This window comes from Ostrea edulis, chromosome 4 (assembly GCF_947568905.1).
Source record: "Ostrea edulis chromosome 4, xbOstEdul1.1, whole genome shotgun sequence".
In the NCBI taxonomy this organism is placed as follows: domain Eukaryota; kingdom Metazoa; phylum Mollusca; class Bivalvia; order Ostreida; family Ostreidae; genus Ostrea; species Ostrea edulis.
The window spans coordinates 63,245,467-63,259,048 of NC_079167.1; the positions used below are offsets into that span (position 1 = coordinate 63,245,467).

At 35.3% G+C, this 13,582-nt stretch overlaps 1 long non-coding RNA gene across 1 annotated transcript in view; it reads right to left on the minus strand.

Annotated features, from left to right (window-relative positions):
• Positions 1–6,093: 6,093 nt before the first annotated feature.
• LOC125669407 (uncharacterized) overlaps positions 6,094–13,582 on the minus strand; it is a 23,067-nt gene continuing 15,578 nt past the window's right edge. Inside the window, exon 3 of the long non-coding RNA XR_007367851.2 lies at positions 6,094–6,664. This is a non-coding gene — a long non-coding RNA (uncharacterized LOC125669407). The remainder of the gene's footprint in view (positions 6,665–13,582) is intronic.

The following is a 13,582-nucleotide window of genomic DNA, read 5'->3' on the forward strand; positions in this document are numbered from 1 at the left end:
ATTATCAGTATTACTGAAATTCCCTATCCGTGGATGTCTAGTCCGAGAACTATCAGTCTATCAAAACGAAATTTGTTCATGGCTTTTCAAAATATGCCCCATATGTCCGATGTCGGTCATATATCACCAACCCCACACCTTTTTAAGGGTTGTCTAAACAAGACCAGTTCTACTTGACTGCAGATGGCTAGTCAAGTGGGAATACTATGAAGGATGCAGTGTCTCATTAACCAATATGAACTGCAAAAACCAATAACTCCGATGCCTATTTCAAACAAAACGTGACAATGTGGGGGTAAAGTTTCAACGAAATACGTAGATTTTTTGTTAGCGCATGTTATACACATGGGTGTGCTTGTGTTGTGATAGAGGACTAGAGGTTATGTTGGATTCCATTGCGTAGCCTCAAAAGCGGAAGGAAGGCGTCTGACGAAATTTACAAATTAAAGCATAATTCAAAGCAGATATTGTCAAGGAAGCGTTTTATTGTTAGAGTGCATAAACGAAATATACGCGATATACACATACGAAATTTAGATCTATGTACATGTGGTATAAACGCATAGATTGCTTTGTCGATTGCGATCTCGGGGACTAGATAGGAACATTGATCATGGTCAAGATTTACGCTGCTATATTTCACTGAGATATATCATTTATTTGTTGTTGTTTTTTTTAAACATTGCAACGTCATTGAAAACATGAAACTTGGAAAAGTACAAAGCTATGCTTAGATTTAAATTGATATATGTGAGTAGAATCGGAAATGCCGCAAGGGGTGTTTTACGGATCCGTAATGTATTACTGTTATACATTACGGATTCTTAATGACCGGGCATGGCGAGGCTATTGTGACGTCACTTTTCTCACGCATGTAAAAATTTCAAATCCGAACATCAATTCCACGTGTGACGGAAAAAACCGAGCGATGTTCCGATTGTTAAAGTACATATGTACCTGCTGCAGCACAACTAAAGAACGAATCTTTCATTGAAAAACGTGCGTAATTGTATGCATTTATGATACTTATACCACAGCCTAATTAGTGAAAGGTCTTACAACATCTATTTCATGTTTTCCATTGCAAAATATGCGGTTTTCATCAAAATAGTTTCAAAGAGTTTCAAAAAGCTTCTATGGTTTTAAAAGAAATAAAAAGAGACATATTGCGTGCGTTCTTAATTCAATCCCTCTTGATTCTATGAAAATATGTCTTCGACATTCGAAGTTACACTTCAAGTTTCCATAAATATGCAATGTCGACATGATTGCAGCTGAATGCTGCAATTGCTGTGATGCACCATTATACAACGTTAACGGCTCATACCTGCCGGAGAAAAATCGCAGGGGGATTTCCTAAATTAAGAACAAGTCAATTGGATGCTGCCAGAAGCCATCATATTACAAATCATTCTTTCCGGATAAGAACAGAAAATGTACTTTCTTAACTTGCGCATGTCTTGTATTCGCAGCCAGCGAAGTTTTGTAAAGTTTTTCCTGCGGTTTAGTGAGTGTCTTGCAACTTGCAAATGTTTCAAATTGTAGAATTGATTAGTTTATTCAGTTTTGATTAAAGATGCATATGGAGTGACCACAAATTTTATGAAAGAAAAACATGTGCTTGTATTTGTCCAATATTTTGGTTCAATAATCAATGAAGAAGTGAAGATAACGAACAGGGATTAATCTCATAAATTCAATAAAGAATACAAAATTAAGATAGGCAAACACGGACATTGGGATTAGGTGCCTAGGAAAAGTAAGCATCCGCTGTTGACCGGTCAAACCCGCCGTGAACCCTACATCTTGATCAGGTAAACGGAGTAATCCGTAGTCAAAATCAGTATGCTCAAAATGGCTTAACAATTACGTATAAAATATCGTCAGACAGTGTTCGACCCAGTGATAGGTTGTATGCTTTCATTTTTCATTATTTAATGAACTAAAAGTGTATGTTTGCTATTGCACGTGTTCAACTGCGTTTAAAATAAACAAAATTCATAGATAATAGAAAACAACGATCATAAACAGTTAATAAGAATAGACTCAATGGTAATTGTTTACATTTTCGTCGTCCATCTGACTGATGAAATAAAACGTCTGCAACCCACGCATATTTCGATGACGTCATTAGAGGACCCCAACGTCGGCACGATGAATCTAACGAAAGTGCAAAGACGTTATGAATTACCAAAAAATGAATTGCTACTAAAACAAAGTAAGGTTTTCGTCTGTGTCTATTCTAAAATCATAGACACAAGTTTTTGTCACTATTTACAGACAATTATTTCATCATCTCACCGCATCTTGAAACAATAGGTTGCAACGTCTAGATTCATAAGTTAACAATTAGTTATTTGTTTCATATCACCAAGGGGTCATTACTAAACGCAGTGTAATGCACGCATAAATGTCGAAACTAGCTTCGCTTGATATCGTTCATACTTAGACAGGGTTTTCTTGAGGAAGATGAACCCGATCTCTCAAGTACTGAAGTCGTTTAGATGTCCGGTCTTATCGTCTGAAAACGTCGTCTTACATGGATCAAATTATCCAACAACTTGAAAGCTGTTTATCAAAACTGATGCATTATGGCATCATCTACCAGGCTCAGATCTCACACCTAAACTAGAGTTTAAGAAGTCTGACAACTTTCAGGATCTTGTGGTTAAACGTCTTTAAGAGAGAGCTGAGGTATTTTAGTAGTTTTTTTTTTGTACACGGTGTCTTCTGTTCCGGGTCTGAAATATTTACCGAGTCCGTGACTACCTGGCTTACTTTTGTCTTCACAGGACAGCAGACAAATTGAAGCCGACGTTGAAGACAGTTGAGGATATCTTAAGAAAAACTTTTGTCGTGAGACTTCCGTAAAACAGCAAGTGTTGCCGGATTTTTATAGACTTGCAAGGCATAAAATTCCCATATTCACTAGACTAGAAGGCTTTGAATAGTGGAAAATGGTTATGATACAGTATTGAACATGACGAAAAAATCTAATTCTAAACTGGACAGGCAATTTTTAGAAGCACTAACATCCTCTCTAATTTGAGATGTCAGTGTAAATATATTTTGAAACACATTCAAGGATTCAAACAAAATTTAATGACGTCATTTCCTATCTTGAGTCAGATCTCGTTTTGGAACATGTACCCTTCTATCTATTTCAAACAAATATCGTGATTTCTATGAAAGGTACACTACGAAAACAATGAAATGAAACTTTACAGAAACTTTGGTCGTAAAATTTGGTTTTGACCAGGATGTATCAATTTCTCCAATGGAATGTTGATTTATCGCTTGGGAGTCTAAAATCAGATAATTAGTCTCTATTTTGAGATAATGGAAACCGTGTTTATTTACTGTCGGCATGATTAATTCCATAAAATGACGAAGCAATTTGCCAAAACAGCCTCATTTGCTCAATAAATCTGTATTCATTAAGAATTATATAGGTGGGAAAAATAGTATGACAATTAGTGAATGACGTATCAATCTGGATAGTCCGAAGGAAACACCCACGCCAGGGGATGAACTCTCTGTCTCTGATGAAATGTCCATACATTTTTAATCTAAAAATAAATTCTAAGGACAAGATATTGCAAGATAAATCGACAAAGTGTAGAATATGTATATGAAAATGTAAAGATAACAAACTGATTCATTTCATAAACCCTAAAAAGAATACGAGATTGAGAGTAGGGTAAACACAGACCCCTGGAAACACCAGAGGTGGGATCAGGTGTCTAGGAGGAGTACGCACCCCTAGTTAATCAGGCACACCCGCCGTGAGTCCTATATCTTGATCAGGTAAACACATTTATCCGTAGTCAAAATCAGTATGCAAAGTTTGGTATGAAACACGTTAATTAACATTCGACTTAAAATACTGCCCTAATACTTTGAAGCATATTTGTTTGCATCTTATCCTTGTGTGTGGGAAACTTTTAATAATATCTTAACTTGATAAAATTCTTGGCGGTGTTTGACTATTAGATAATACTAGCAATATTGATTGTCAAAGAATGAATGAACATTGCTAATTTTCAATAAATCTAACAGGATAACAGGAAATATGAATGGGTCTCTAAATCACTTGCATAATACATGTGCATTAGATGGGGTGCGCGCTTTCCATTTATGAAATGGTTCGTTAAATGATATTGGATTCTTGTGCTCTTTGGTGTCTGTTTCTCATAAATGTAATAAAAAGAGAAAAGTTTTGGATGCATCACGATATCATGAGAAATATTGGGGGAAAATCCTTTATTTCATTAGGCATAACAATCATTTGAATATGTAGTAATTATTGCATTGTACTCATTTTCAAGTTATCTAGACTGTCTGCAAAGTTTTTTCGTTTCCCTAAAAGTGCAATTCATTATTCATAGAGTCGATGGTGTTTTCCATTTATCGGTTTAACAAAAGTCATCTCGGCGACTTCAGTTTACCAATTACTGAATCTTACGGTAGCCGGTAGGTGCTATAGTATTGGCTTGATATCAATTTAATAGGCGGTCGCCTCTTCTTTTAAGTGTAGGTTGTCACTTATCATCTGGCGCCCGCCACTTATTTATCTAGTGACCGTCACTATAAATTTATTTGGCGACCGCCAGTTATTTAACTGGCGTCTCTCTCTAAGGCGTCTCTCTTCTTTTCCAAAATGAACCGGGGTGCAACTTCCGCTGCGATCCGAGTTCGATCCCCATGACCGGAAGTGGTTGTACGTGAGAGGGTATGGCGGTCGCCCACTCGGACACGTGGGTTTCCTCCGGGTACTCCGGTTTCCTCCCACATAAATGACCCCCTAGCGCAAACATCCGTGAATCAAAGGACCCCATTGGAAATAAGCTTTCGAGCTTTCATGGGCTATCCTTGGTATTTATGTATGTATGTTTGTATGTAGGTATTCCATTATCACCTGCATATGGTGTTTATATCTCTCAACTGATTCGATACGCAAGAGCTTGTTCTATGTATAGTCAGTTTTTAAATCGAGGCAAGCTACGGTACTGACAAACAAGTTGATGGTACAGGGGTTTCAACAGTCTCGATTGAAATCAGCATTTCGCAAATTCTATGGTTGTTATAACGATATAGTTCGTCAATACAACCTATCATTGGGTCAAATGCTGTCTGACATGTTTCATACCGATTGTTAGGCCGTTCTTGACACACTGATTTTGACTACGGATAACTCCATTTACTTGATTAGGATATAGGGCTCACAGCGGGTGTGACCGGTCGACAGGGGATGCTCACTCCTCCTAGGCACCTGATCCCACCTCTGGTATGTCCAGGGGTCCTTGTTTGCCCAACTATCTATTTTGTATTGCTTACAGGAGTTATGAGATTGATCACTGTTCGTTATCTTCGCCTTTCATGTATATACCGAATAAACATTTATTTTTTATGACTGTTTTCTCATTGTAATTTAAGGCAGTTGGTTTTCCTTTCTGTTTTCAACATACAAACCATGAAAACGTCTAAACGATACTGTGCTGAATGGTGTGATATACGATTCATCGTATGGAACTGAGAATGTGTGACGAGATTTGAATGGTGTGATATACGATTCATCGTATGGAACTGAGAATGTGTGACGAGATTTGAATGGTGTGATATACGATTCATCGTATGGAACTGAGAATGTGTGACAAGATTTGAATGGTGTGATATACGATTCATCGTATGGAACTGAGAATGTGTGACGAGATTTGAATGGTGTGATATACGATTCATCGTATGGATATGAGAAGGTGTGACGAGATTTGAATGGTGTGATATACGATTCATCGTATGGAACTGAGGTGTGACGAGATTTGTAAGCTATTCCATCTTCCTCCCTAGGAGTCGGACGTTGTGGTCTTGCTATACACAATCTACACAAACACACACCAGTATGTAGCTCTCCGAGAAATGTATAATATAGCCAAACATTTCATTGTGTTAAAGAATTAAAAATATGTCTTGTATTTGCAACATCGTATGGTATCATATTTTTGAAAATAATATTAGTGCTTTATGATTTTTTCCCTTGACTTTAATTCAGGCAAAGATTCAATAAACACCAAGAAAGACTACGGTAATTCCAAATGGTTTTTGATTCATGCTTTATAAGATCAATGTCGTCGAATGTTTTTCTTGTCTTGTGTCAGACATCGTTACCAAACAGTTTAATATGTATATCACCCAACTTTTGAATTTTCTTTTACGAGCATCCCAAATCTTGAAAGCTATTGCATTTCCCATAAATCATAGATACTTTCTTCATGTTTTGAAGGGTGTTTGGAGAGTTTTATCGAAATATCCCGAACGCCCTCGATTTTAAAGTGAATACCATTAAATATCACTCAAAAGCCAATATCAATTTTTCCCTCTGCACTTGCTCCAATGGAATGTAGCGATCATTCCCCTCGTACCAGAATCGTTGAAGACTGAAATGCCAAATGCTTTTTTGCTCTTGAATTAAGGTAATGAAAGTTGTCATATTACGTTTTAATTTACAAGCAGAAGCTTCTGTCGCTTAGGAAGCTGATTGAATGGGCGAACACCTCTTCTCCTGCGACGAACGAAATTCCAGAATGGCCATTCTCAATGTGCGGGTCCGCCCTGTCTTCTAAAATGCCACCTCTTTGTGACTGTTTTGTGGTGCCATCGATCATGCCTGTCAGAACAAACAAATTGATAGACATAATTTGATTAGATGGAACAGTTATGGTGGATTAGGGAAATGCAGATTGTTAATTAATTTTAGCAGGAATGCCAAATCAGCAATATTACACTGCAGATAAGTTTGTCGAAAATTCACAGGAAATTAAAGGTTTATTCCCGATAAACCATTATTATGGATAAAAATTGCATGGTACTTCGGCGAATCCAAGACAGCTTTGCTACCCTGCATTGTTTTATAAAGAGAGATCTACTCTGGTTACTTCTAAGTGTTAGAATTTTTACCCAGTAGTAGGCACCAGCTCAAAATGTAACTTTCCATCAGTAAAATCCAATTGTATCCATCAAAGTTATTATACATGTAATTAAAATTGTGAAAACCCCATATTCCACTGGTCTGACCTGTGAATATTTTGCTATTATATAAATTTTGAATAGTTCTAACATACCTATAGTATTAATATTAGTAATTATTGTTATTAAGTTCCCAATATACGTAGTTCAGAAACTTGTGTTTTTCTTTCCTCTGCGTCTTTTTTTCGGTGTACCTTTACTTTTTTATTTTAATATCTTAAAGATATATCATATATCAAGAAGTTCAATGATTTGGTGCTATCACCATTATTTTAAGCACGTGTGAAATTCTGATTAAGTAAAATAAAGTTTAATCATTTATAATTTTCTTATTAATCATGATAATAAAGTCAATGTTGTTGGTGTATAAAAAGTGCTGTAAAATGTATTATGGACAATACAAACCTGTATATGTATACGTTGCATTTTGATTACCTATTACTTGAATTGATATAATCTTATAGATCTTAAAACTGGAATACAATGAAAATTAAAATATACCTGTGTTCGGAATATTCGCAAAATAGTTCTCTTAAGTGCACGCATGCTAAATTCTGATTGGCTAAGTTTTGAATACTTATAACTTTCGTCTTATTCGCTGAAACGAATTGGAATTGTTGATGTAAGTACATGATATAAATATGTGCTGAATTTAAAACTGCATGAGCATGCGCTTGCACTGAATTCTGATTGGCTTATACCTAATCAACTTTCCTGTTTTTCAAATACATGTACGGTGAAAATACAATTATAAGCATCTCAGGTATCTCAATGTTATATCATGATTCACATTTCTATCACGCATGCGCACGGAATTCTGATCAGCTGATACCGATATGACTGTATAACTGTCTCATTATTCATGAAAAAGGAAAAATTCATAATGTGGGCATTTATTATGAATAACTTTCAAATGAAGAGATTAAAAACATAGATGCCCACGCATTTGCTGAATTTTGATTTACTGAGGCTTGAATGAATATGACTCCATATGTTGCAAAGAAATACATTGAAAATTGAAATTATGAAAAATGAGAACATGTGCATAATGTATTGCAATTTCTACCGGGTGTTATACAGGAAAAGGCGCAGGCATGAATAGTGCACCGTTTTGGAAATTGGGAGCCGTTTGGTGGAACATTCCAGTCCTACATTCAATGGAGGCGCATGATTCGCTTGGAAAAATATTGACTGCAATTTTACCATATACATCATTGTCAGTAGTAAAAATACTCCAATTTATCCTTGCCATTGAAAGTGTTGTAAATGCGGGATGGCAGTTCATTTCATTGATTATATAATCAGCAAGGTGTTATTTTCAACAACAAAAATATGAATATTAACGTTGATAGAATATCCAAAACATTTTTTGTTATTATTAATGCATTACATCTGTAACGGGATATGTGAACATTTCTGGGGTATGAATTTCAAAGTCCTGTTTTTTAGGTGAACATGAGAGTGGCCAAAACACACGTACCTTATGTGTGTGTAATTACGGTGGATCATAACGTCACAACGAGAGGTTGTCTAAGTTGCTAGAACTTGTAACCAATCCTTTTGTATATTCATACAATAAAATATGTTCAAATCATAACGTCACTCATTTCATGACTTGTTAAAAGCATCTCATATATGAAGTATGATTTCACCATCCAAATACAATACTTTTACTTGATTTTTGTGTGTGTGTGTTTGTTTGTTTTCACTGGAATAATGAAAAAAGGAGTTTTGTTCGCATATAAGAAATTTAAAAAGTCCCAAGTTCGCCGTGGTTTGTTGCCTGATTTAAATTTCTAATAAAAATTAGCAAGACGACTCAGGCAGACGTTCTACTTTTTTAAATAACAAATATGAAAATTGAAACATTATTTGTTAATATCTTTTTAATCAACGGCTAACATTTTCAAGAAACATGTCAAATGAAGAAAGAAATTGTGTATTAGACAAACATATATTAAAATGATATCAACGATCCATTAGATACAATTTTTTTGTGGTGTTGCGACCCATCGTAATTTTTCCGTCGTGATTTTGTTATCAGCAAATCGTGTTATTCAACTTCAAAGAGGTAAAAATTGTCATTTGTTTTTCACTCCTACATTGCAGTTTAAATGAATGTAAAATTATCGAGAAAAAAATAGTATATAATGCAAAAAAAAAAAAAAAAAGAAAAAAAAAGAGAAGAATCTTTACATTGCTCGTGCTTTATATACATCCATATTAAATCACGACTGTTGTGTAAAACTCATCTTGGTGATCAAAGACGATGATAAAATTGCAATTTGACATTCAGAGTATATTTTCTTATTGAGAAAAATTTGAGTTCTATATTTAATTGATCTGAATTGTTGATGAATTTTTTGTTGGAAATGATACAGAATTTTGTCTAATATACCAAATTGTGTCAGGATGACTGAAAAAGGATGCATGCATATCAAGATGCAGCTGTCATAGTCTCGTGAGAGGTCAAGGTTTCCAAAGTTACCGAGTACGGAAGCATGTTTTGAAACCTGACCGATTTTTGCAAAAGTCACATCATTACCGATATTTTATTTTCTCCCCAATTCCAATGTTTTCTGTTTGGCTTAAGAAGTATAAACACAGATCTTGTAAAAGCAAATCTTTATTATGAGTTCCTCATTTCACGTTACCCTGCCTTCAAAGCCCACGATGTCTAGCGGTACATTAACAAAACAAACGGGATATCGCCCAAATCGTGGTAACTAGGATAAAATGTTTATTTAATCAATGAAACATGGAACATGTTAGTTTACAGAATCATTTCTAACCTTGAGATACTTTCAATACCTGTTGAATCCTAGCCAAGATATTATATGTTCATATCAAAATTAAAATGAGTCATAATTAACTAATTGGCAATTAGTATTTATGTAGAGAAATCATAATTGTACAGTCAGGATTTTGAATTTCAACAATAATTCCTCTGCAATTGTATTTTCCGGAATAATCCGGAAAGTTTATGAAAATCTAAGTACACCGATAATTCAATTCATTTAGAGCGCTCTCTGATTCACTGCAAAGGCTACCATATTTCATGTGCTAGAAAACTAACACTGTAGATGAATGACAAAGGAAATCACATTAGAATATTTTAAATAAGCTTTGTCATAATCAATGAAATTACAAAAAAGTCCTGTTCTCTTATCGAACTCTCTGTTTATCTTATGACAAACTTTAATTTGAAGTAAATGCATTTCAGACATTTCTAAACAAATACTTTACTAACATACCGCGTACCCTACATCGCGTACGATTTTTAAAGTCTTGGAAAAGTTTTCAAAGAATTCTTAACACTTCAATTTCTGGGCACTTGAAATGCATTTAACAAAGATAACAAGATGTTTCATTGAAGTGCAAGGCAGACAATTGTCTCGTTTTGTCACTATAGTCACTCAGACTACGAGTATCCAACGGCAATTTCTGTAGCCGTTTATTGCTTTTATATACAAAAATAAAAGAAAATTTCACAACAAAGTCGACAATTAGTTTGTATATAAATTAGGATTAAGAGCAAATGAAAATTGATACTCATCTTTATCTATATTTCTTAGAGCGTAATAGTATTTATTCATTTATGCATGATCAGAAACTATATCAACCCAGCACACTTCTATATTAACTGTTAAATAACGTATCGCAACAGTGTTTGATTTCTAAATTTTCTGGGCAGGCATTAGTAAATAAAAATAACAATTTGACACATAACCCCAAATAAAAAAGGTCAATTCAACATCGACATGTGATCGACAAAATATGGCAAATCACCTCGCGCACTTGATTATTGGTATAGATAAGTCATTAGTTGGAAGCGTGCTAAAACTCACACATTACGATTAGGGAAACGGAAAGTTAAATGGCCAGAGAACAAATAGCAGAGATTTCAAAGGAAGCGGTACCTTCTGCAGTCGTGCAGAATGTTGATTTTTGAATTTTTACTTTTGTACTTTGTTTGATTTGAAGTAATGAATTCACGGTGGGGGGATGTATCCTGCTTGTTTGCTGGAGGGCAGGTGCTATTCTGAAACACTGAATCAGTCAATGCACTCTAGAGTTGAGAATTGTTACGTGTGGTCAGCGATTTGCTACATCACTCCGTAACCGATGCACACCGTATATATTAGAACGTAAAATCTAACAGCAAACGGTAGCTTGAAAAGACATATCTATAAGTGGCAAGTAAATGTTTGCTTCTTAATACTATTTTATACATAAAAAATGCAAATTTTCAAACTATTCATTTGTAAATAAAATGAAAACCTTCCCGAGATGTGTAAATCCGGAAATATTCTAGTAAGTGTTAATCATTTGTACCGTCAGTTTTATGTAAATGTCTTATAGATCTACCTATGAAATGAACGGTTCTTGGTAATAAACAATGGAATACCCAATGCGAATCCACCAACTTGCATTCATTCTTTTTAAGTTTGCAGTAAATCTGTTGTTTTCGTACTAATAACACTGTCGCCAGTCGATAGCAAATTATTTACATCCATGAGGGACCAATTGCCCTGTGGTTAACCGCACCACTAAGTCCTGTCGATCACGCTGACCAGTCTTGTCTTCAGTCCATAACAATTAAGGACAGTCCTTACTAACCATTAGTGTGTTTTCCCAACACAGACCGTCACGATGATAACTTAGAGCATAACTGTGAAATAAGTTGGCGCCTTATGGGTTATGAATGAATATAGTACGTGTTTCTTCTTCCATAAAATAGGGATCAAATAGTGCTTTATCATTGCAGTGCTTTTTAAAAGACATTTTTGGTGATAGAAGCGCCATTATTTAGTGAACAGTTAAAAGTTCGTTAATATGATATAGGGAAGATATCAGAAATCACATAACTGTAATTCACTGATGGACACGTTACAATACTAGAAGACCCATTCCTATATTTCTACAGACATAAAAAAAAACCCCACGATATTGCCCGCGTAAGTCAGCTTTGGAGGTTTCGGTGTCGAAGGAACCAGAGTACCCACTGCTCGTGTTGGGGCACGGGTCAACGATGAACTAACTGTATATTTCTTCCCAAAATCTTTGAAGTGTTTAATTATTTCGTCTGTTTAATGATAACGAATCGGTTTTGTGTGATAACGTTCCAAATTGCATACATATCTTTTAAGGTCATCTGTTTCCATTGGCGGACTAGTATTTGAAATTTGGATGTTTTTCTAAATACTCTTTGATAGATAAGTATTTACAAATAATCATTTTCATACTTTAACTGTCTGTGATGTTTCCGACAAATTGCTTAAACATCTTATGTATCCATTAAAATTATTGAAGAACTAATAGTACACCAGAAATTTTGTATACATGTAGATGCAACTTTACAACCAACAGAGACTGAGATATACTTTTTCCACCCCAAAACACGGTATAGAGTTCAACAATATAATCCTCAAGCAAGGGTCCAGGGAAATGTTTAGTTTGTTTACAGTTTGATACAGGCTAATACGTTACATGTACTCCGGACACAGTGTGAGTAATTGTCGCAGATACCTAGAAAATGCGCAGATCTACCACCTTCTTGCGGTCGGGAATCTCGCACGCAGTTTTGCTCTCAAACAGATAACTGTCTACAGACCCAGTTTACAAACCCCTCTCATTTTTCTGGCTCTTACACATCAGAGGAGAGAACCATAAGTATATTGTATATATTAGAAAACACGATCTGTACCGTACATCACTCTTTCTGCGAACCTATAATGTTTTTAACAAAAGGTTCAACGAGTTTTTGTTTGTTTTACAATCATCTCTGCATCAACTCATATAGTAATTAAAGCATTTATCTTTGTCATTCTCCGTTAGGCGCACGGGTTTTTGAGAAAGATGAGTTTAAGTGCACAAAAACATGCCTCATCTCCCGGCGAGTTGGTCTGTTTGCCTGACTGCTCCAAAATAATCAGTCTCCCGATCTACCCCTCAACCGCTGTAGCAAATAATCTCTATGTAATAATTCATAAGAACTTGGCAATAGAGAAGTTTACGAATCATATCGAGAAAAGACCTTCACCTTTCTGTAAGGGTTAAACAATCAGTTACATGTGTCTGGCGGATTAAAGATTACGTATCAGTTGTCTTGGTGTCAAAGGAAAATATTTCATAAAAAAAAGATTTTTGCGAACGATGATGAATAAATAAAACTTCTCGTCGGATGACCTCGATGATGACCTTTCTAGCTCCCGCTATAAAAACTGTTATAAGTTCTGGAATATGTTGTGGAAAAAAAGAAGGCATGGCTTACATGAATAGTTTCAAACACCCTTACGATAGTTAAGTGCACTTGAAATAGAGGATCTTGACCCCGTGTTGTACACGGACACCTGAAGCGTGTATAGATTTTATGTACATACCACCTCCCATGTAAAGTGAGTATAAAACCAATAATTTCTCCAAAATATAAGATTTCCCTGCCGAACACCTTCATAAGTCGTTCTGGATAGTCATTTTCTATTTTCTGTAAGCTTATGAGATGACCACTTTCAAATACAAATATAATCAACAAACAGGGGGTTACCAGCTAGGAGAC